The sequence below is a fragment of the Triticum urartu genome, chromosome 3 (assembly GCF_003073215.2).
Source record: "Triticum urartu cultivar G1812 chromosome 3, Tu2.1, whole genome shotgun sequence".
NCBI classification, from domain to species: Eukaryota; Viridiplantae; Streptophyta; class Magnoliopsida; order Poales; family Poaceae; genus Triticum; species Triticum urartu.
This window is the reverse complement of record NC_053024.1, coordinates 62888199-62911766: the sequence shown is the minus strand read 5'-3', so window position 1 is coordinate 62911766 and position 23568 is coordinate 62888199.

Here is a 23568-nt window from a genome sequence, read left to right as displayed (position 1 = left end):
AGTCTGAAGTCTTGCTTTTTTTCTTCTGCTGAGTCCTTCTTTTTCGCAGCCGAGGTGCTGTCCTGGCGGACTCGTCTGCTCCGGGACGGTCATCACTACGACCGCCTCGTTGCCAACACCGGCAGTCTTGGCGTCGAGGCGGCGAGGGCGGAGGCGGCCGCGGCTCGGCGGTCTCTCGACGAGGCCAACCGGCTGCATGAGTAGCTGGCGGGTCGAAGAGCCGCCTCGAGGCCGAGGTGGAGCTCCTTAAGGCGGAAGCCGCCAAGGTGGCAGAGGCGCAGCAGGCCCTGGTGGAGGCGGACCAGCAGCGCGGCCAGCTGGCCGACGACAAGGGCCGGCTCCAGGCTGAGGTGGATCGCCTGCGGGGGCAGGTCACCACGGCTGAGGGGGCCCGTCAGGACGAGGCCCGTCGCGGCGAGGTGGCCGAGAAGGCGGCCGAAGACAAGGACGCCGAGCTGAAGGCGGCCCTTGCCAAGGCAGCCGATCTGGAGAAGACGCTCGAGGAGCGCGACCGCGCCATCGAACGGGAGCGGCGTGGTACGTTGCTTGAGGCGCAGCACCTGGAAGAGTCCTTCTGCAGTAAGTGCCTTTTCTTGTCGTTTGCCGGGTCGGGATCTGGCCTTTCTTCCTTGTTGCTCATCTTCTAAATCGCTTCTTCCTTTGCGGCAGGGGCCTTCCCGGAGACGCAGCGGCTGGCGGAGGAAGCCGTCCGCTACCAGCACGACCCGACCGGCGTCGTTGGGTCCAGGATGGATCCGTGGGTGGCCTGGACCTTCTTGGAGATCATCGTCGCTGCTGAGGCCCGCCTGCAGGTCCTGGGAACGCAGTTGGGGCGGCTGTCCCAGGCTGGCACCGCAATGACGACGGCCCTATGGCCGGACTCCGTCCAACCGAGCAGCTTCTCGCGCCTGCCGCGTTGGTTGGAGATGGGGCCGGACCGGCTTGGCGAGTGGCGCGTCTCCGCCGCTCGTGCCGGTGCTGAGATGGCACTCCGGTTCATGCTGTCCTGGCATCCCGGGCAGCTACATCATCGAGTTCGCCTTCCACGACGAGTTCCATCCGGAGCGGATGGACGACGGCAGGGCCGTGGACGGCGACGACTACGGCTTGCTCCTCCATGACCCGGAGGGGAGCTCGGAGGAGACGGGTGTCTACCGCGACGCGGGTGCTGAGGAGGACACCGGCGCCTCGCTGGACCCAGAGGCCGCCAGGGGAGAGCCGTCGACGTCGCGACACTGCGCTGGAGATGCCTGAGACACTTTGTGTAAAATCTGTTAAATAGCAGGTCCACCCACCCACTGGGGGTTTTAGGGTGTAATGAACTTGGGCCGTGGGCCTCTTCTTAAATACTTGTGTAGATGTCGTGGGTGCTTTTGCTTTTTGCCTTCCATTTTTTGGACCGATTTCATGCGCTTTTCCTTTCTCAAACCTCCCCCCCACGAGTCAGACGGCCGAGGCTCCAGTCCGTGACAAGGAGTTCGGTTCTTTGAGAGGAGCGCGCAGGACTTGGGTCCCTCGAAATGTTGAGCGCGAGCGAAATACCCACTGGGCCGGTTGGCGGCAATCCGGCGAAGCCGGTTGGCGAGCAGCCGGTCGTGCGGCTGTTCATTTGATGAATGGTGGGCCGGGTTGATCGACCCGGCAGCCTTTGACTTAGTGTATGAAGCGTAAATGAGCTTTGGCCCGTTGTGCTTGCCAACCGACAGCCAAAGCTGGATCTGTGGCTTTAGGGCGAAGTGGGGGACCGCAGCATCCTAACTTTATCAGGAATCACCAAGTAAGGCGGCGGGGTGGCGACCGAGCCGGCCATCCCCCGAGCCCCCGGGTCGATCGAGTCAGACCGGTGGCCTGGTTCAGTGGTATAGTGATGCAAGAAAATAGGGACACAATAAATTGGTTGACAAAAGGTAGCCCCCGAGTCTCGTTCGGGGACCCTGTGGTTTCATGCGTTTACAAAAGGCGACGATACATACGCTCATACGGCTAACTGTAAAACGGGCGGAGGAGTTCCGCGTTCGACGGCCGGGTCATTTCTTCACCGGCGGTGTCCTTCTTGCGCTTCCTTGAGTTGCGTGTGTCGATGAGGTAGTAGGCGTTGCCATCGCGCAAGGCCCTGCTCATGATGAATGGGCCCTCCCATGGAGGGGACAACTTGTGCTGGCTTTCCTTCTCTTGGACGAGTCGGAGGACGAAGTCACCCTCGCGGAACGCGAGGGGCTTGATCTTCTTGCTGTGGTAGTGCCTCAGGCCTTGCTGGTAGATGGCCGAGCGACTGAGCGCCAGGAGGCGTGCTTCTTCGAGCATGTCGATGCCATCTTCGCGGGCTTCTCTGGCTTCGGCTTCGGTGTACATCACGACGCGCGGCGAGTCGAACTCGACGTCCGTCGGGATGACGGCTTTGGCTCCGTAGATGAGGAAGAACGGGGTGAACCCGGTCGACCGATTCGGCGTGGTGTGTAGACTCCAGAGAACGGCTGGCAACTCGTCAAGCCAGCTGCCGAGTGAGCGGATGAGTGGCTCGACGAGTCGCGGCTTGATGCCGGACAGGATGAGTCCATTGGCCCGCTCGACCTGCCCGTTGGACTGTGGATGCGCAATGGAGGACAGGTCGAGGCGGATACCGGAGACGGAGCAGTATTGCTCGAGTGCGTCCTTGGCGAAGTTGGTGTCATTGTCAGTGACGATGCTGTTCGGCATGCCGTAGCGCACCGCTATGTCCTTGATGAACCGGACGGCTGTTGGCCCATCCAGTTTCTTGATTGGTCTTGCCTCGATCCACTTGGTGAATTTGTCCACTGCCACCAGCAAGTGCGTCATGCCGCCTCGAGCAGTTTTGAAGGGTCCCACCATGTCGAGTCCTAGACCGCGAAGGGCCAGGCGATCGGTATGGTGCGGAGTGCTGACGCCGGCTGGTGGCTGCGGTTGCTGAAGCGCTAGCATCCCTCACACTTGAGGACGAGCGACTCGGCATCTTGGAGGGCCGTGGGCCAGTAGAAACCGTGGCGGAAAGCCTTGGCCACCAGGGATCGTGATGCAGCGTGGTGCCCGCATTCGCCGTGATGTATGTCGAGGAGGATGTCGATGCCCCGTTCCTGCTCGACGCAGCGCTGGAACACGCCGGTGGAGCTGCGCTTGACGAGCTCGTTGTTGATGATGCTGTAGGCGGACGCCCGGCGCTGCACTTGCCGAGCTTCGGTCTCATCCATGAGGAGAACCCCGTTCTCCAAAAATTCTGATATTGGGAGGGCCCAAGATGGAGCCATAACCACGACGAAGACGGCCACCAGGGTGGGTTCCGAGTCGGCAGCCCCTGAGCCGGGTTGAGTAGCCCCCGGGTCGGGGATGGCGACGGCCGGGTCCGGGACGATGGTGGCCGGGTCGAGCTGAGCAGCCCCTGGGCCGGGTTCAGCAGTCCCTGGGCTAGGTTGAGGTGCGGCCGGGTCGTCTGGAACGTGGATGGACTCGGAGTCCGGCGATGGCTTGATGGACGGCTTGCGCAGGTGCTCGAGGGAGACGCCAGATGGGATGGCTTGTCATGACGAGGCGATCTTAGCGAGCGTGTTGGCTGCTTCGTTCTCCGCACGCAGGACGTGGAGGAACTCGCAGCCCTCGAAGGATCCGGACAGCCGCTGGACGAGGAAGCAGTAGCTTGCCACGTTGGAGTCGCGGGCGTCCCATTCGCCGGAGCACTGCTGCACCACTAGGTCCGAGTCGCCGTAGCACAGGATGCGCCGGATGCCGAGTTCCTTGGCAAGCCAGAGGCCGTGCACAAGGGCTTCATACTCGGCGACGTTGTTGGAGGCGGCGAAGTGGATCTGGAGCGCGTAGTGGAGCCGGTCGCCCTTCGGGGACGACAGTATGATGCCGGCCCCCAAGCCAAGTCGCATCTTGGACCCGTCGAAGTGCATGCACCAATGCGTCGAGTCGGGAGGTGGCGGCAAGTACTGGGTCTTGGTCCAGTCGACGAGGAAGTCGGCCAGGGCTTGAGAGTTGATCGTGGTGCGGGGCTCGTAGAGGATGGTGTGGCCGGCTAGCTGGATCGCCCACTTGGCAACCCGGCCAGAGGCATCCTGGCACCCGATGATTTCTCCGATAGGCGCCGTGCTGACCACGGTGACAACGTGCTCTTGGAAATACTGCTTCAGCTTCTTGGCGGTGAAGTACATGCTGTAAAACATCTTCTGGTAGTGCGAGTAGTTCTGCTTGGAGATGGAGAGCACCTCGCTCAGGTAGTAGACTGGGCGCTGGACGGCTTGGATCTTGCCCTTCTCTGGTCGCTCGACCACCAGCACCGTGCTGACCGCCCGCGAGGTCGCGGCTATGTAGAGAAACAACGGCTCCTTGTCGGTCGGCGCGACCAGGACTGGTGCGGTGGAGAGCATGCGCTTGAGGTCTTGGAAGGCCTCATCTGCATTGCCGTTCCATTCGAATGGGCTTGTCTTCTTCATTAGCTGGTACAGGGGTAGCGCCTCTTGTCCAGCCGGCTTAGAAACCGGCTGACCGAGGCCAAGCATCCGGTGAACTTCTGGACATCGCGCAGCCGAGCCGGCTTGCGCATGCGCTCGATGGCCTTGATCTTCTCCGGGTTCGCCTCAATGCCGCGTTCCGAGATGAGGAAGCCGAGTAGCTTTTCGACTGGGACGCCGAAGACACATTTTTCTGGGTTAAGCTTGACCTTATATTTGTGGAGGTTGGTGAAGGTTTCCTTCAAATCGTCGAGGAGCGTGAGGTGCTGCTTGGTCTTCACCATGATGTCGTCCACGTATACGTGGATATTGCGGCCGAGTTGCGGCAACATGCATTTCTGCATGCAGCGCTGGAAGGTGGCGCCAGCGTTCTTCAAGCCGAACGACATGGTGATGTAGCAATACGCCCCAAAGGGCGTGATGAAGGACATCTTCAAGGCGTCGGCCGGATCCAGCTTGATCTGGTGGTAGCCGGAGTAAGCGTCCAGGAAGGACATGAGCTCACACCCGGCGGTCGAGTCGATGACTTGGTCGATCCGAGGGAGGGCAAACGGATCCTTGGGACATGCCTTGTTGAGGCTAGTCTAGTCAATACACATGTGCCAGGTCTTGTTCTTCTTCAGGACGAGGACTGGATTGGCCAGCCACTCGGGGTGAAACACTTCCATTATGAAGCCGGCTGCCAAAACCTTGGCGACCTCTTCACCAATGGTTCTTCTCTTCTCTTCGGAAAATCGTCGTAGGGGTTGACGGACAGGCTTGGCGTCCTTGCGGACGTGAAGTTTGTGCTCGGTGTACTTCCTCGGGAACCCGTCATGTCCTTGGGGGTCCATGCGAAGATATCCCGATTCTCATGAAGGAAGTCGATGAGCTCGCCTTCCTATTTGCTGTCGAGGCGGGCGCCTATGACAACATACTTGCTGCAGCTGGGGTCTTCTGGGTTGAGCTTCACTTTCTTGGTCTCCTTGGAGGGCTTGAAGGCGGCCTCGTCGGCTGGTCCGGGGTCGGGATTGACACGGCGGAGGCCTCGCCTGCCAGGGCGACGATCCGGTCGAGCTGGCGCCGCTCCTCGGCAATTGCTACCTCTTGAGCACTGCGTTGGTTTTCCCCGAAGAGGAAGGGATGATGCAGCAAAGTAGCGTAAGTATTTCCCTCAGTTTTTGAGAACCAAGGTATCAATCCAGTAGGAGGCTACGAGCGAGTCCCTCGCACCTGCACAAAACAAATAAATCCTCGCAACCAACGCAAATAGGGGTTGTCAATCCCTATAGGGCCACTTACGACAGTGAGATCTGATAGATATGATAAGATAATATTTTTGGTATTTTTATGATAAAAGATGCAAAGTAAAATAAAAGCAAAGTAAATAACAAAGGAAATAACTAAGTAGTAGGAGATCAATATGATAAAGATAGACCCGGGGGCCATAGGTTTCACTAGTGGCTTCTCTCGAGAGCATAACTATTCTACGGTGGGTGAACAAATTACTATTGGGCAATTGACAGAATTGAGCATAGTTATGAGAATATCTAGGTATGATCATGTATATAGGCATCACGTCCGAGACGAGTAGACCGACTCCTGCCTGCATCTACTACTATTACTCCACCCATCGACCGCTACCCAGCATGCATCTAGAGTATTAAGTTAAAAACAGAGTAACGCCTTAAGCAAGATGCATGATGTAGAGGGATAGACTCATGCAATGTGAAGAAAACCCCATCTTTTTATCCTCGATGGCAACAATACAATACGTGCCTTGCTGCCCTTACTGTCACCCGGAAAGGACACCACAAGATTGAACCCAAAGCTAAGCACTCCTCCCATTGCAAGAAAGATCAATCTAGTAGGCCAAACCAACCTGATAATTCGAAGAGAATTGCAAAGATAACCAATCATACATAAAAGAATTCAGAGAAGATTCAAATATTATTCATAGATAGACTTGATCATAAACCCACAATTCATCGGTCTCAACAAACACACCGCAAAAAGAAGATTACATCGAATAGTTCTCCACAAGAGAGGGGGAGAACATTGTATTGAGATCCAAAAAGAGAGAAGAAGCCATCTAGCTACTAACTATGGACCCGTAGGTCTGAGGTAAACTACTCACACTTATCGAAGAGGCTATGGTGTTGATGTAGAAGCCCTCCGTGATCGATGCCCCCTCCGGCGGAGCTCCGGAACAGGCCCCAAGATGGGATCTCGTGGATACAGAAAGTTACGGCGGTGGAATTAGGGTCTTGGCTCCGTTTTGATCGTTTGGGGGTACGTGGATATATATAGGAGGAAGGAGTACGTCGGTGGAGCAACAGGGGGCCCACGAGGGTGGAGGGCGCGCCTAGTGGGGGTGGGCGCGCCCCCTACCTCGTGGACTCCTATTATATTTCTTGACGCAGGGTCCAAGTCTCCCTGGTCTTATTCGTTGAGAAAATCACATTCCCGAAGGTTTCATTCCGTTTGGAGTCCGTTTGATTTTCCTTTTCTTCGAAACCCTAAAACAGGCAAAAAACAACAATTCTGGGCTGGGCCTCCGGTTAATAGGTTAGTCCCAAAAATAATATAAAAGTGGATAATAAAGCCCAATAATGTCCAAAACAGTAGATAATATAGCATGGAGCAATCAAAAATTATAGATACGTTGGAGACTTATCAAGCATCCCAAAGCTTAATTCCTGCTCGTCCTCGAGTAGGTAAATGATAAAAACAGAAATTTTGTTGCGGAGTGCTACTTGGCATAATTTTCATGTAATTCTTCTTAATTGTGGTATGAATATTCAGATCCGAAAGATTCAAGACAAAAGTTCATATTGACATAAAAATAATAATATTTCAATCATACTAACAAAGCAATTATGTCTTCTCAAAATAACATGGCTAAAGAAAGTTATCCCTACAAAATCATATAGTCTGGCTATGCTCTATCTTCACCACACAAAATATTTAAATCATTCACAACCCCGATGACAAGCCAAGCAATTTTTTCATACTTTTGACATTCTCAAAACTTTTTCAATTTTCACGCAATACATGAGCGTGAGCCATGGATATAGCACTATAGGTGGAATAGAGTGGTGGTTGTGGAGAAGACAAAAAGGGAGAATATAGTCTCACATCAACTAGGCGTATCAACGGGCTATGGAGATGCCCATCAATAGATATCAATGTGAGTGAGTAGGGATTGCCATGCAACGGATGCACTAGAGCTATAAGTATATGAAAGCTCAAAAAGAAACTAAGTGGGTGTGCATCCAACTTGCTTGCTCACGAAGACCTAGGGCATTTTGAGGAAGCCCATCATTGGAATATACAAGCCAAGTTCTATAATGAAAGATTCCCACTAGTATATGAAAGTGATAACATGAGAGACTCTCTACTATAAAGATCATGGTGCTACTTTGAAGCACAAGTGTGGTAAAAGGATAGTAACACTGTCCCTTCTCTCTTTTTCTCTCATATATTTTCCCCTTTTTTTATTTGGGCCTTTTCTCTTTTTTATGGCCTCTTTTCTTTCTTTTTTTTTCTTTTTTGTCCGGAGTCTCATCCCGACTTGTGGGGGAATCATAGTCTCCATCATCCTTTCCTCACTGGGACAATGCTCTAATAATGATGATCATCACACTTTTATTTTTCTTACAACTCAACAATTACAACTCAATACTTAGACCAAAATATGACTCTATATGAATGCCTCCGGCGGTGGATCGGGATATGCAATGAATCAAGAGTGACACGCATGGAAGAATTATGAATGGTGGCTTTGCCACAAATACGATGTCAACTTCATGATCATGCTAAGCAATATGATAGTGATGGAGTGTGTCATAATAAACGAAACGGTGGAAAGTTGCATGGCAATATATCTCGGAATGGCTATGGAAATGCCATAATAGGTAGGTATGGTGGCTGTTTTGAGGAAGGTATATGGTGGGTGTATGATACCGGCGAAAGGTGCGCGGTATTAGAGAGGCTAGCAAAGGTGGAAGGGTGAGAGTGCGTATAATCCATGGACTCAACATTAGACATGAAGAACTCATATACTTATCGCAAAAATCTAAAAGTTATCAAAGCAACGTATTACGTGCATGCTCCTAGGGGGATAGATTGGTAGGAAAAGACCATCGCTCGTCCCTGACCGCCACTCATAAGGAAGGCAATCAAAAAATAAATCATGCTCCGACTTCATCACATAACGGTTCACCATGCGTGCATGCTATGGGAATCACAAACTTCAACACAAGTATTTCTCAAATTCACAACTACTCAACTAGCACAACTTTAATATCACCATCTTTATATCTCAAAACAATTATCAAGTATCAAACTTATCATAGTATTCAACACACTCATAAGAAAGTTTTTATTATTAATCTTGTATACCAAGCATATTAGGATTTTGAGCAAATTACCATGCTATTTAAGACTCTCAAAATAATCTAAGTGAAGCATGAGAGATCAATAGTTTCTATAAAACAAATCCACCACCGTGCTCTAAAAGATATAAGTGAAGTACTAGAGCAAAACTATATAACTCAAAAGATATAAGCGAAGCACATAGAGTATTCTAACAAATTCTAAATCATGTATGGCTCTCTCAAAAGGTGTGTACAGCAAGTATGATTGTGGTAAACTATTAAATAAATACTCAAATAATACAAGACTCTCCAAGCAAAACACATATCATGTGGCGAATAAAAATATAGCTCCAAGTAAAGTTACCGATAGAAGTAGACGAAAGAGGGGATGCCTTCCGGGGTAAAGGTAAAGGGTAATGATCCATTTGATGTGTATGTTTGGATAATGTGTATGTTTGGATAATCTTTCTAGCATTTGATCAATAAAAGGTAAAGGGTAATGATCCATTTTAGCAGCTTTATTTAATATGCGGAAATCAATTACCGTTCTATAACCTGTAACATTTTTTTGTGGAATCAATTCATCTTTATCGTTAGGAACAACAATAATACCTCCCTTCTTAGGGACACAATGGACATGACTTACCCATTGACTATCAGCAATGGGATAAATTATACCTGCCTCCAGAAGCTTTAGTATTTCTTTTCTTACCACTTCTTTCGTCTTAGGATTTAACTGTCGTTGGTGATCAACAACCGGTTTCGCGTCTTTCTCCAATTTTATTTTGTGCTGGCATAGAGTGGGACTAATGCCCTTAAGATCATCAAGAGTATATCCAATAGCAGCACGGTGCTTCTTCAGAGTTTTCAATAATTTCTTTTCTTCATGCTCTGAAAGGTTAGCACTAATAATAACAGGATATATCTCTTTCTCATCAAGATAAGAATATTTAAGAGTATCAGGTAAAGGTTTAATCTCAAACACGTGATCACCCTTGGGTTGAGGAGGATCCCCAAGGATTTCAACAGGCAAGTTGTGTTTCAAAATAGGTCACTGTTTAAAGACTACTTAATCTATTTCCTTTCTTTCATTCATAAACATATCATTTTCATGGTCGAGCAAATATTGTTCTAAAGGATCATAGGAGGCACGGCAATAGAAGCAAGAACAATAATTTCATCTTTACTAGGCAATTCTTTATCATGGGGTTGTCTACGAAATTTAGCAAAATTAAACTCATGAGACATATCCCCCAAACCAATAGTAACAACATCCTTTTTGCAATCTATCCTAGCATTAACAGTATTCAAGAAGGGTCTACCAAATATAATGGGACAAAATTCATCTTGTGGGGAACCAAGAACAAGAAAATCAGCAGGATATTTAACTTTCCCACACAAGACTTCAACATCTCTAACAATCCCAACTGGTGAAATAGTGTCTCTATTGGCAAGCTTAATTGTAACATCAATTTCCTCTATTTCAGCGGGTGCAATATCATGCATAATTTCTTTATATAAGGAATGAGGTATTGCACTTGCACTAGCACCCATATCACACAAGCCATGATAACAATGATCTCCTATTTTAACAGAAATAACAGGCATGCCAACAACAGGTCTATGTTTATTTTTAGTATCGGGTCTAGCAATTCTAGCGGCTTCATCACAGAAGTAAATAACATGACCATCAATATTATCGGCCAAGAGATCCTTAACCATAGCAATACTAGGTTCAACTTTAATTTTCTAAGAGGGTGTAGGTGTTCTAGTATTACTCTGACGAACAACAGTTGAAGCTTTAGCATGATCCTTTATTCTAATAGGGAAAGTTGGTTTCTCAATATAAGCAGTAGGAACAACATAATCATTATAAGTGATAGTCTTTTCTTCAACTTTAATAGGCGCAACTACTTTTAATTCAATGGGAGGATTATATTTAAACCACTTCTCCTTAGGGAGATCAACATGATTAGCAAAGGATTCACATAAAGAATCTACTATCTTAGAGTCAAGTCCATATTTAGTGCTAAATTCACGGAAAGCATCGGTATCCATAAAAGAACACAATCAAACTTAGGTATTATACCCGACTCCTTACCTTCGTCGAGATCCCAATCTTCAGAGTTGCGTTTAATTCTTTCCAATAAATCCCATTTGAATTCAATAGTCTTCATCATAAAGGAGCCAGTACAAGAAGTATCGAGCATGGAGCAATTATCGAGAGAAAGCCGAGCATACATTTTTTGAATAATAATTTCTCTTAAGAGTTCATGATTGGGCATGAATATAACATTTAATTAATCCTCCCCCAAGCTTGAGTGATGCTTTCTCCTTCGCGAGGCCAAAAATTATATATATAATTACGATCACGATGAACAAGATGCATAGGATAAAACTTCTGATGAGATTCCAATTTCAACCGGTTGTAGTTCCATGATCCCATATCATCACATAGCCTAAACCATGTCAATGCCTTTCCCTTCAAAGATAAAGGGAAGACCTTCTTCTTGATAACATCCTCGGTCATACCTGCAAGCTTAAATAATCCACAAACTTCATCCACAGAGATTAGGTGCAAATCGGGATGTAATGTTCCATCACCTGTGGAAGGATTAGCTAGCAGTTTCTATATCATACCCGAAGGAATTTCAAAGTAAAAATTTTCAGTAGGTTCAGTAGGTTGAGGAGCAGCTCTTTGCTCTACTGCTCGGGGTGAAGATACCCCGAACAAGCCCCTCAAAGGGTTACTTTCCATAGTAACAAGTGACAGTAAATTTCAGCACACTATATAAATTTTTCTTTACCAAATTCCACCTACCAAAGGCGCTTCACTCCCCGGCAACGGTGCCAGAAAAGAGTCTTGATGACCCACAAGTGTAGGGGATGTATCGTAGTCCTTTCGATAAGTAATAGTGTCGAACCCAACGAGGAGTAGAAGGAAATGATAAGCAGTTTTCAGTAAGGTATTCTCTGCAAGCACTGAAATTATCGGTAACAGATAGTTTTGTGATAAGGTGATTTGTAACGGGTAACAAGTAAATAAAGTAAATAAGGTGCAGCAAGATGGCCCAATCCTTTTTGTAGCAAAGGACAAGCCTGGACAAACTCTTATATAAAGGAAAACGCTCCCGAGGACACATGGGCTTTATCGTCAAGCTAGTTTTCATCACGTTCATATGATTCGCGTTCGATACTTTGATAATTTGATATGTGGGTGGACCGGTGCTTGGGTACTGCCCTTCCTTGGACAAGCATCCCACTTATGATTAACCCCTATTGCAAGCATCCGCAAGTACAAAAGAAGTATTAAGGTAAACCTAACCATAGCATGAAACATATGGATCCAAATCAGCCCCTTACGAAGCAACTCATAAACTAGGGTTTAAGCTTCTGTCACTCTAGCAACCCATCATCTACTTATTACTTCCCAATGCCTTCCCCTAGGACCAAACAATGGTGAAGTGTCATGTAGTCGACGTTCACATGAAACCACTAGAGGAGAGACAACATACATCTCATCAAAATATCGAATGAATACCAAATTCACACGACTACTTATAGCAAGATTTCTCCCATGTCCTCAGGAACAAACGTAACTACTCACAAATCATATTCATGTTCATAATCAGACGGGTATTAATATGCATAAAGGATCTGAACCTATGATCTTCCACTGAATAACCAACTAGCATCAACTACAAGGAGTAATCAACACTACTAGCAACCCACAGGTACCAATCTGAGGCTTTGGGACAAAGATTGGATACAAGAGGTGAACTAGGGTTTGAGATGAGATGCTGCTGGTGAAGATGTTGATGGAGATTGACCCCCTCCCGATGAGAAGGTCGATGGTGATGACGATGGTGATGATTTCCCCCTCCCGGAGGGAAGTTTCCCCGGCAGAACAGCTCCACCGGAGCCCTAGATTGGTTCCGCCAAGGTTCCACCTCGTGGCGGCGGAGTTTCGTCCCGTGAGCTAGCTTCTAATTTTTTCCTCGACGAAAGACCTCATATAGCATAAGATGGGCATCAGAGGCCTGCCAGGGGGCCCACGAGGCAGGGGGCGTGCCCTGGGGGTAGGGCGCGTCCCCACCCTCGTGGACGGTGGGTGGCCCCCCTCTGGTACTTTCTTCGCAATGTTTTTTATATATTCTGAAAATAGTTCCCGTAGAGTTTCAGGACTTTTGGCATTGCGCAGAATAGGTCTCTAATATTTGCTCCTTTTCCAGCCCAGAATTCCAGCTGTCGGCATTCTCCCTCCTCATGTAAACCTTATAAAATAAGAGAGAATAGGCATACGTTTTGTGACATAATGTGTAATAACAACCCATAATGCAATAAATATCGATATAAAAGCATGATGCAAAATGGACGTATCAGTCACCTCCATAAACGAGAAACATATCCTTAGTCCTTTTCAGGTATTTCAGGATGTTCTTGACCACTGTCCAGTGATCCACTCCTGGATTACTTTGGTACCTCCCTGCTAAACTAATAGCAAGGCACACATCAGGTCTAGTACACAACATTGCATACATGATAGAACCTATGGCTGAGGCATAGGGAATGACTTTCATTTTCTCTCTATCTTCTACAGTGGTCGGGCATTGAGTCTGACTCAACTTCACACCTTGTAACACAGGCAAGAACCCTTTCTTTGACTGATCCATTTTGAACTTCTTCAAAACTTTATCAAGGTATGTGCTTTGTGAAAGTCCAATTAAGCGTCTTGATCTATCTCTATAGATCTTGATGCCCAATATATAAGCAGCTTCATTGAGGTCTTTCATTGAAAAATTCTTATTCAAGTATCCTTTTATGCTATTCAGAAATTCAGTATCATGTCGAGTCAACAATATTTCATCCACATATAATATCAGAAATTCTACAGAGCTCCCACTCACTTTCTTGTAAATACATACTTCTCCAAAAGTATGTATAAAACCATATGCTTTGATCACACTATCAAAGCGTATAGTCCAACTCCAAGAGGCTTGCACCAGTCCATAAATAGATCGCTAGAGCTTGCACACTTTGTTAGCACCTTTTGGATCGACAAAACCTTCTGGTTGCATCATATATAACTCTTTTTTAAGATATCCATTAAGGAATGCATATTTGACATCCATTTGCCAAATTTCATAATCATAAAATTCGGCAATTGCTAACATGATTCGGACAGACTTAAGCATCGCTATGGGTGAGAAGGTCTCATCGTAGTCAACTCCTTGAACTTGTCGAAAACCGTTGGCAACAAGTCAAGCTTTGTAGACGGGAACATTACCGTCAGCGTCAGTCTTCTTCTTGAAGATCCATTTATTCTCTATTGCTTGCCGATCATCGGGCAAGTCAACCAAAGTCCACACTTTGTTCTCATACATGGATCCCATCTCAAATTTCATGGCCTCAAGCCATTTCGCGGAATCTGGGCTCATCATCGCTTCCTCATAGTTCGTAGGTTCATCATGGTCAAGTAACAAGACCTCCAGAACAGGATTACAGTACTACTCTGGTGAGGATCTTACTCTGGTTGACCTACAAGGTTCGTTAGTAACTTGATTAGAAGTTTCATGATCATCATCATTAGCTTCCTCACTAATTGGTGTAGGAATCACTAGAACTGATTTCTGTGATGAACTACTTTCCAATAAGGGAGAAGGTACAATTACCTCATCAAGTTCTACTTTCCTCCCACTCACTTCTTTCGAGAGAAACTCCTTCTCTAGAAAGGATACATTCTTAGCAACGAATATTTTGCCTTCGGATCTGTGATAGAAGGTGTACCCAATAGTTTCCTTTGGGTATCCTATGAATATACATTTCTTCGATTTGGGTTCGAGCTTATTAGGTTGAAGCTTTTTCACATAAGCATTGCAGCCCCTCCCGCCTCTTGACGATGCGTTGGTTTTTCCCTTGAAGAGGAAATGGTGATGCAGCAAAGTAGCGTAAGTATTTCCCTCAGTTTTTGAGAACCAAGGTATCAATCCAGTAGAAGACTACATGCAAGTGGCCTAGTAGCTGCACAAATAATCAAGAACCTCGCAACCAACGCGGTAAAGGGGTTGTCAATCCCTTCACGGTCATTTACGAAAGTGAGATCTGATAAAGATAATAAGATAAATATTTTTGGTATTTTTGTTGTATAGAAAGAAAAGTAAAAACTGCAAAATATAATAAATAGTAAACTAGAATTGTAGATCAAAAACTTATATGATATATAATATACCCGAGGGCCATAGGTTTCACTAGTGGCTTCTCTCATGATAGCATGTATTACGGTGGGTGAACAAATTACTGCCGAGTAATTGATAGAAGAGCGCATAGTTATGAGAATATCTAGGCAATGATTATGAAATATAGGCATCACGTCCGTGTTAAGTAGATCGAAACGATTCTGCATCTACTACTATTACTCCACACGTCAACCGCTATCTAGCATGCATCTAGAGTATTAAGTTCATAAGAACAAAGTAATGCTTTAGGCAAGATGACATGATGTAGCTAGAGGGATAAACTCAAGCAATATGATATAAATGTAGGAAATATGCCCTAGAGGCAATAATAAAATGGTTATTATTATATTTCTTTGTTCATGATAATAGTCTATTGTTCATGCTATAATTGTGTTATCCGGAAATCGTAATACATGTGTGAACACATAGACCACAACACGTCCCTAGTGAGCCTCTAGTTGACTAGCTCGTTGATCAAAAGATAATCATGGTTTCCTAACTATGGACATTGGATGTCATTGATAACGGGATCACATCATTAGGAGAATGATGTGATGGACAAGACCCAATCCTAAGCATAGCTCAAAGATTGTGTAGTTCGTTTGCTATAGCTTTTCCGAATGTCAAGTATCATTCCTTAAATCATGAGATTGTGCAACTCCCGGATACCATAGGAGTGCTTTGGGTGTGCCAAACGTCACAACGTAACTGGGTGACTATAAAGGTACACTACAGGTATCTCCGAAAGTGTCTGTTGGGTTGGCACGAATCGAGACTGGGATTTGTCACTCCGTATGACGGAGAGGTATCTCTGGGCCCACTCGGTAATGCATCATCATAATGAGCTCAATGTGATCAAGTGGTTGATCATGTGATCATGCATTGCGGTACGAGTAAAGTGACTTGCCGGTAACGAGATTGAACGAGGTATTGGGATACCGACGATTGAGTCTCGAGCAAGTAACGTACCGATTGACAAAGGGAATTGTATACGAATTGATTGAATCCTCGACATCGTGGTTCATCCGATGAGATCATCATGGAGCATGTGGGAGCCAACATGGGTATCTAGATCCCGCTGTTGGTTATTGAACAGAGAGGCGTCTCGGTCATGTCTGCATGTCTCCCAAACCCGCAGGGTCTACACACTTAAGGTTCGGTGACGCTAGGGCTGTTGAGATATTAGCATACGATAACCCGAAATTTGTTCGGAGTCCCAGATGAGATCCCGGACATCACGAGGAGTTCCGGAATGGTCCGGAGGTAAAGATTTAGATATAGGAAGTCAAGTTTCGGCCATCGGGAAAGTTTTGGGGGTAATCGGTTTTGTACCGGGACCACCGGAAGGGTCCCGGGAGTCCACCGGGTGGGGCCACCTATCCCGGAGGGCCCCATGGGCTGAAGTGGGAGGGGAACCAGCCCCTAGTGGGCTGGTGCGCCCCCTTGGGCCTCCCCCTGCGCCTAGGGTTAGAAACCCTAGGGGTGGGGGGCGCCACCCTTGCCTTGGGGGGCAAGGCACCCCTTGGCCGCCGCCCCCCTAGCAGATTGGATCTCCTAGGGTCGGCGCCCCCCCTAGGGCCCCTATATATAGTGGGGGGGAGGGAGGGCAGCCTCACCCAAGCCCCTGGCCTCTCCCTCTCCCTCCCGTGACACTCCTCCGTCTCCCTCTGCTTGGCGAAGCCCTGCCGAGATCACCGTTGCTTCCACCACCACGCCGTCGTGCTGCTGGATCTTCATCAACCTCTCCTTCCCCCTTGCTGGATCAAGAAGGAGGAGACGTCTTCCCAACCATACATGTGTTGAACGCGGAGGTGCTGTCCGTTTGACACTTGGTCATCGGTGATTTGGATCACGAGTACGACTCCATCAACCCCGTTCTCTTGAACGCTTCCGTGCGTGATCTACAAGGGTATGTAGATGCACTCCTCTCTCCCACGTTGCTAGATGACTCCATAGATTGATCTTGGTGATGCATAGAAAATTTTAAAATTCTGCTACGTTCCCCAACAATAAACCCCATCTTTTTATCCTCGATGGAAACAATACAATATGTGCCTTGCTGCCCCTACTGTCACTAGGAAAGGACACCGCAAGATTGAACCCAAAGCTAAGCACTTCTCCCATTGCAAGAAAGATCAATCTAGTAGGCCAAACTAAACTGATAATTTGATGAGACTTGCAAACATATCAAATCATGCATATAAGAATTCAAAGAAGAACCAAATATTGTTCATAGATAAACTTGATCATAAATCCACAATTCATCGGACCTCGGCAAACACAGCGCAAAAGAATATTACATCGAATAGATCTCCAAGAACATCAAGGAGAACTTTGTATTGAGAACCAAAGATAGAGAAGAAGCCATCTAGCTAATAACTATGGACCCGAAGGTCTGTGGTAAACTACTCACACATCATCGGAGAGGCTATGGTGTTGATGTAGAAGCCCTCCGTGATCGAATCCCACTCCGGCAGATCGCTGGAAAAGGCCCCAGATGGGATCTCACAGGTACAGAAGGTTGCGGCGGTGGAAAAGTGGTTTCGTGGCTCTCCAGGATGTTTTTAGGGTATAAGAGTATATATAGGTGAAAGAAATACGTCGGTGGAGCTACGAGTGGCCCACGAGGGCGGGGGCGCTCCCTCCTACCTCGTGGCCGCCTCGTTGCGTCTCTGACTTCCACTCCAAGTCTCCTGGATTGCGTTTCTTCCAAGAAAGATCCTCGTGAAGGTTTCGATCCGTTTGATATTCCTTTTCTGCGAAACACTGAAATAGGCAAAAAAACAGAAACTGGCACTCGGCTTCTGGTTAATAGGTTAGTCCCAAAAATAATATAAAAGAACATATTAAAGCCCATTAAGCATCCAAAACAGATAATATAATAGCATGGAACAATCAAAAATTATAGATACGTTGGAGACGTATCAGCATCCCCAAGCTTAATTCCTGCTCGTCCTCGAGTAGGTAAATGATAGAAATGAATTTTTTGATGTGGAATGCTTCCTAACATAATTTTCAATGTAATTTTCTTTATTGTGGCATGAATATTCAGACCCGAAAGATTCAAGACAAAGGTTTAATATTGACATAAAAATAATAATACTTCAAGCATAAAGACCAAGCAATTATGTCTTCTCAAAATAACATAGCCAAAGAAAGCTCATCCCTACAGAATCATATAGTTTGGCCATGCTTCATTTTCGTCACACAAAATGCTCCTATCATGCACAACCCCGATGACAAGCCAAGAAATTGTTTCACGCAATACATGAATCATATAGCTTTAGTATTCTCAAACTTTTTCAACTTTCACGCAATACATGAGCGCAAGCCATGGACATAGCACTATAGGTGGAATAGAATATGATGATGGAGGTTGTGTGGACAAGACAAAAAAGGAGAAAGTCTCACATCGACACGGCTAATCAACGGGCTATGGAGATGCCCATCAATTGATGTCAATGCGAGGAGTAGGGATTGCCATGCAACGGATGCACTAGAGCTATAAATGTATGAAAGCTCAACAAAAGAAACTAAGTGGGTGTGCATCCAATTTGCTTGCTCACGAAGACCTAGGGCATTTTGAGGAAGATCATTGTTGGAATATAGAAGCCAAGTTCTATAATGAAAATTCCCACTAGTATATGGAAGTGACAAAATAAGAGACTCTCTATCATGAAGATCATGGTGCTACTTTGAAGCATAAGTGTGGAAAAAGGATAGTAACATTGTCCCTTCTCTCTTTTCTCTCATTTTCTTTGGGCCTTCTCTTTTTTTGGCCTTTCTCTTTTTTATTTCCTCACACGGGACAATGCTCTAATAATGACGATCATCACACTTCTATTTATTTATAACTAAAAAATTACAACTCGATAGTAGAACAAAATATGACTCTATATGAATGCCTCCGGCGGTGTACCGGGATGTGCAATGATTCAAGAGTGACATGTATAAAAATATATGAGCGGTGGCTTTGCCAGAAATACGATGTCAACTACATTATCATGCAAGGCAATATGACAATGATGAAGCGTGTCATAATAAACAGAACGGTGGAAAGTTGCATGGCAATATATCTCGGAATGGCTATGGAAATGCCATAATAGGTAGGTATGGTGGTTGTTTTGAGGAACATATAAGGAGGCTTATGTGTGATAGAGTGTATCATATCACGGGGTTTGGATGCACCGGTGAAGTTTGCACCAACTCTCGAGGTGAGAAAGGGCAATGCATGGTACCGAAGAGGCTAGCAATGATGGAAGGGTGAGAGTGCGTATAATCCATGGACTCAACATTATTCATAAAGAACTCACATACTTATTGCAAAAATCTACAAGTAATCAAAACCAAGCACTACGTGCATGCTCATAGGGGGATAGATTGGTAGGAAAAGACCGTTGCTCATCCCCGACCGCCACTCATAAGGAGGACAATCAAAGAAACACCTCATGCTTCAAATTTGTTACACAACGGTTACCATACATGCATGCTATGGGACTTGCAAACCTCAATACAAGTATTTCTCAAATTCACAAATACTCAACAAGCATGACTCTAATATCACCATCTTCATATCTCAAAGCAATCATCAAATATCAAACTTCTCATAGTATTCAATGAACTCTATATGAAAGTTTTTATTATACCCATGTTGGATGCCTATCATATTAGGACTAATTTCATAACCAAAGAAAATTACCATGCTGTTCTAAAGGACTCTAAAAATAATATAAGTGAAGCATGAGAGATCAATAATTTCTATAAAATAAAACCACCACCGTGCACGAAAAAGATATAAGTGAAGCACTAGAGCAAAATTATCTAGCTCAAAAGATATAAGCGAAGCACATAGAGTATTCTAATAAATTCCGATTCATGTGTGTCTCTCCCAAAAGGTGTGTACATCAAGGATGATTGTGGTAAACTAAAAAGAAAAGACTCAAATCATACAAGACGCTCCAAGCAAAACACATATCATGTGGTGAATAAAAATATAGCCTCAAGTAAAGTTACCGATAGATGAAGACGAAAGAGGGGATGCCCAAGCTTAGGATTTTGGTTGTCCTTGAATTTTACCTTGGGGTGCCTTGGGAATCCCCAAGCTTAGGCTCTTGCCACTCCTTGTTCCAAAATCCATCAAATTTCTACGCAAAAACTTGAAAATTCACAACACAAAACTCAACAGAAAATCTCATGAGCTCCGTTAGTATAAGAAAACAAACCACCACTTTAAGGTACTGTAATGAACTCATTCTTTATTTATATTGGTGTTATACCTACTGTATTCGAACTTCTTTATGGTTCATACCCCCCGATACTAGGCATAGATTCATCAAAATAAGCAAACAACACACGAAAAACAGAATCTGTCAAAAAGAGAACAGTCTGTAGCAATCTGGAGGTTTTGAATACTTCTGTAACTCCAAAAATTATGAAAAATTAGGAAGACCTAAATAGTTCGTATATTGATATACTTCAGTTGGAATTGGTATTTTATCGCCCTCTGGCAAAAAATAAAAATTATTCTCGTGAGCGCATACTTCCTGTTTTTATCAGCAAGATCAAACAACAATCACCCAAGGAGATCCTAAAGGCTTTACTTGGCACAAACACTAATTAAAACATAAAAAACACAATCATAACGGAGAATATATGATTTATTTATTACTAAATAGGAACAAAAAGCAAGTGACAAAAATAAAATTGGGTTGCCTCCCAACAAGCGCTATCGTTTAACGCCCCTAGCTAGGCATAAAAGCAAAAATAGATCTAGGTATTGTCATCTTTGGTATGCAATCGATAAGTGGCTCTCATAGTTGATTCATAAGGCAATTTAATTTTCTTTCTAGGAAAGTGTTCCATGCCTTTCCTTAACACAAATTGGAATCTAATATTTCCTTCTTTCATGTCAATAATTGCACCAATCGTTCTAAGGAAAGGTCTACCAAGAATAATAGGACATGTAGGATTGCAATCTATATCAAGAACGATGAAATCTACGGGCACATAATTCCTATTTGCAACAATAAGAACATCATTAATCCTTCCCATAGGTTTCTTAATGGTGGAATCCGCAAGGTGCAAATTTAAAGAACAATCATCAAATTCACAGAAACCTAACACATCACACAAAGTTTTTGGAATCGTGGAAATACCAGCACCCAAATCACATAAAGCATAGCATTCATAATCTTTAGTCTTAATCTTAATAGTAGGTTCCCACTCACCATAAAGTTTTCTAGGAATAGAAACTTCTAGTTCAAGCTTTTCTTCATGAGATTGCATTAGAGCATCAACGATATGTTTAGTAAAAGCTTTATTTTGATCATAAGCATGAGGAGAATTTAACATGGATTGCAACAAGGAAATACAATATATCAAAGAGCAATTATCATAATTAAATTTCTTGAAATCCAAAATAGTGGGTTCATTGCTATGTAAAGTTTTGTCCTCTTCAATCCCACTTTTATTATCAAGATCTAAAAACTCCGAATCATGGGGATGCCTTCTAACTAAAGTTGACTCATCTCCAGTCCCATCTTTATTAACATTCATATTGGAATACAAAGATTTAATAGGAGACACATCAATCACTTTTAGATATTCAACATTATTATCATGAAAACTAGAAGAACATGCTTTCACAAAGCAATCTTTTTTAGCACGCATCCTAGCGGTTCTTTCTTTGCATTCATCGATGGAAATTCTCATGGCTTTGAGAGACTCATTGATGTCATGCTTAGGTGGAATATATCTAAATTTCAAAGAATCAGCATCAAGAGAAATTCTATCCACGTTCCTAGCCAACTCATCAATCTTAAGTAATTTTTCTTCAACCAAAGCATTGAAATTCTTTTGCGAACTCATAAATTCTTTAACACTAGTCTCAAAATCAGAGGGCATATTATTAAAATTTCCATAAGAGTTGTTGTAGGAATTACAATAAGTATTAGAGGAATTATTAGGAAACGGCCTAGAATTAATGTTTCCTCCATATGCGTTGTTACCAAAATTGTTCCTACCAACAAAATTCACATCCATAGATTCCTTATTATTCTCAATCAAAGTGGACAAAGGCATATCATTAGGATCAGAAGAAACACTCTTATTAGCAAAAAAATTCATAAGTTTATCCATCTTTCCACTCAAAACATTAATCTCTTCAATTGCATGAACTTTTTTACTAGTGGATCTTTCGGTGTGCCATTGAGAATAATTAACCATAATATTATCTAGGAGTTTAGTAGCTTCTCCTAAAGTAATTTCCATAAAAGTGCCTCCCGCGGCCGAATCTTAAAGATTCCTAGAAGCAAAATTCAATCTGACATATTTTTTTAATAATCATGCACAAATTCAAACCATGCGTAGGGCAATTACGTAACATTAATTTCATCCTCTCCCAAGCTTGTGGAAGATGCTCATGATCAAGTTGTTTAAATTCATAATATCATTTCTAAGAGAGATGATCTTAGAGGTAGGAAAATACTTAGAGACAAAAGCATCTTTGCACTTATTCCATGAACCAATACTATTTTTAGGCAAAGAAGAGAACCAAGTTTTAGCACGATCTCTAATGGAAAACGGAAATAGCTTCAATTTAACAATATCATTATCCACATCTTTCTTCTTTTGCATATCACACAAATCAACAAAGTTGTTTAGATGGGTGCAATACATTGATGGAAACAATACAATACGTGCCTTGTTGCCCCTACTATCACTGGGAAAGGACGATGCAAGATTGAACCCAAAGCTAATAAGCACTTCTCCCATTGCAAGAAAGATTAATCTAGTAGGCCAAACTAAACCGATAATTCGAAGAGACTTGCAAAGATATCAAATCATGCATATAAGAATTCAGAGAAAAACCAAATATTGTTCATAGATAAACTTGACCATAAATCCACAATTCATCGGATCTCAGAAAACACATCGCAAAAGAATATTACATCGAATAGATCTCCAAGAACATCGAGGAGAACTTTGTATTGAAAACCAAAGAGAGAGAAGAAGCCATCTAGCTAATAACTATGGACCCGAAGGTCTGTGGTAAACTACTCACACATCATCGGAGAGGCTATGGTGTTGATGTAGAAGCCCTCCGTGATCGAATCCCCTTCTGGCAGATCGCCAGAAAAGGCCCCAGATGGGATCTTATGGGTACAGAAGGTTGTGGCGATGTAAAAGTGGTTCCGTGGCTCTCCTGGATGTTTTTAGGGTATAAGAGTATATATAGGCGAAAGAAGTACGTCGGTGGAACTACGAGGGGCCCACGAGGGTGGGGGCGCGCCTACCCCCCTGGGTGCGCCCTCCTACCTCGTGGCCGCCTTGTTGCGTCTCTGATTTCCACTCCAAGTCTCCTGGATTGCGTTTGTTCCAAGAAAGATCCTCGCGAATGTTTCGTTCCGTTTGATATTACTTTTCTGTGAAACACTGAAATAGGCAAAAAAAACAGAAACTGGCACTGGGCCTCCGGTTAATAGGTCAGTCCCAAAAATAATATAAAAG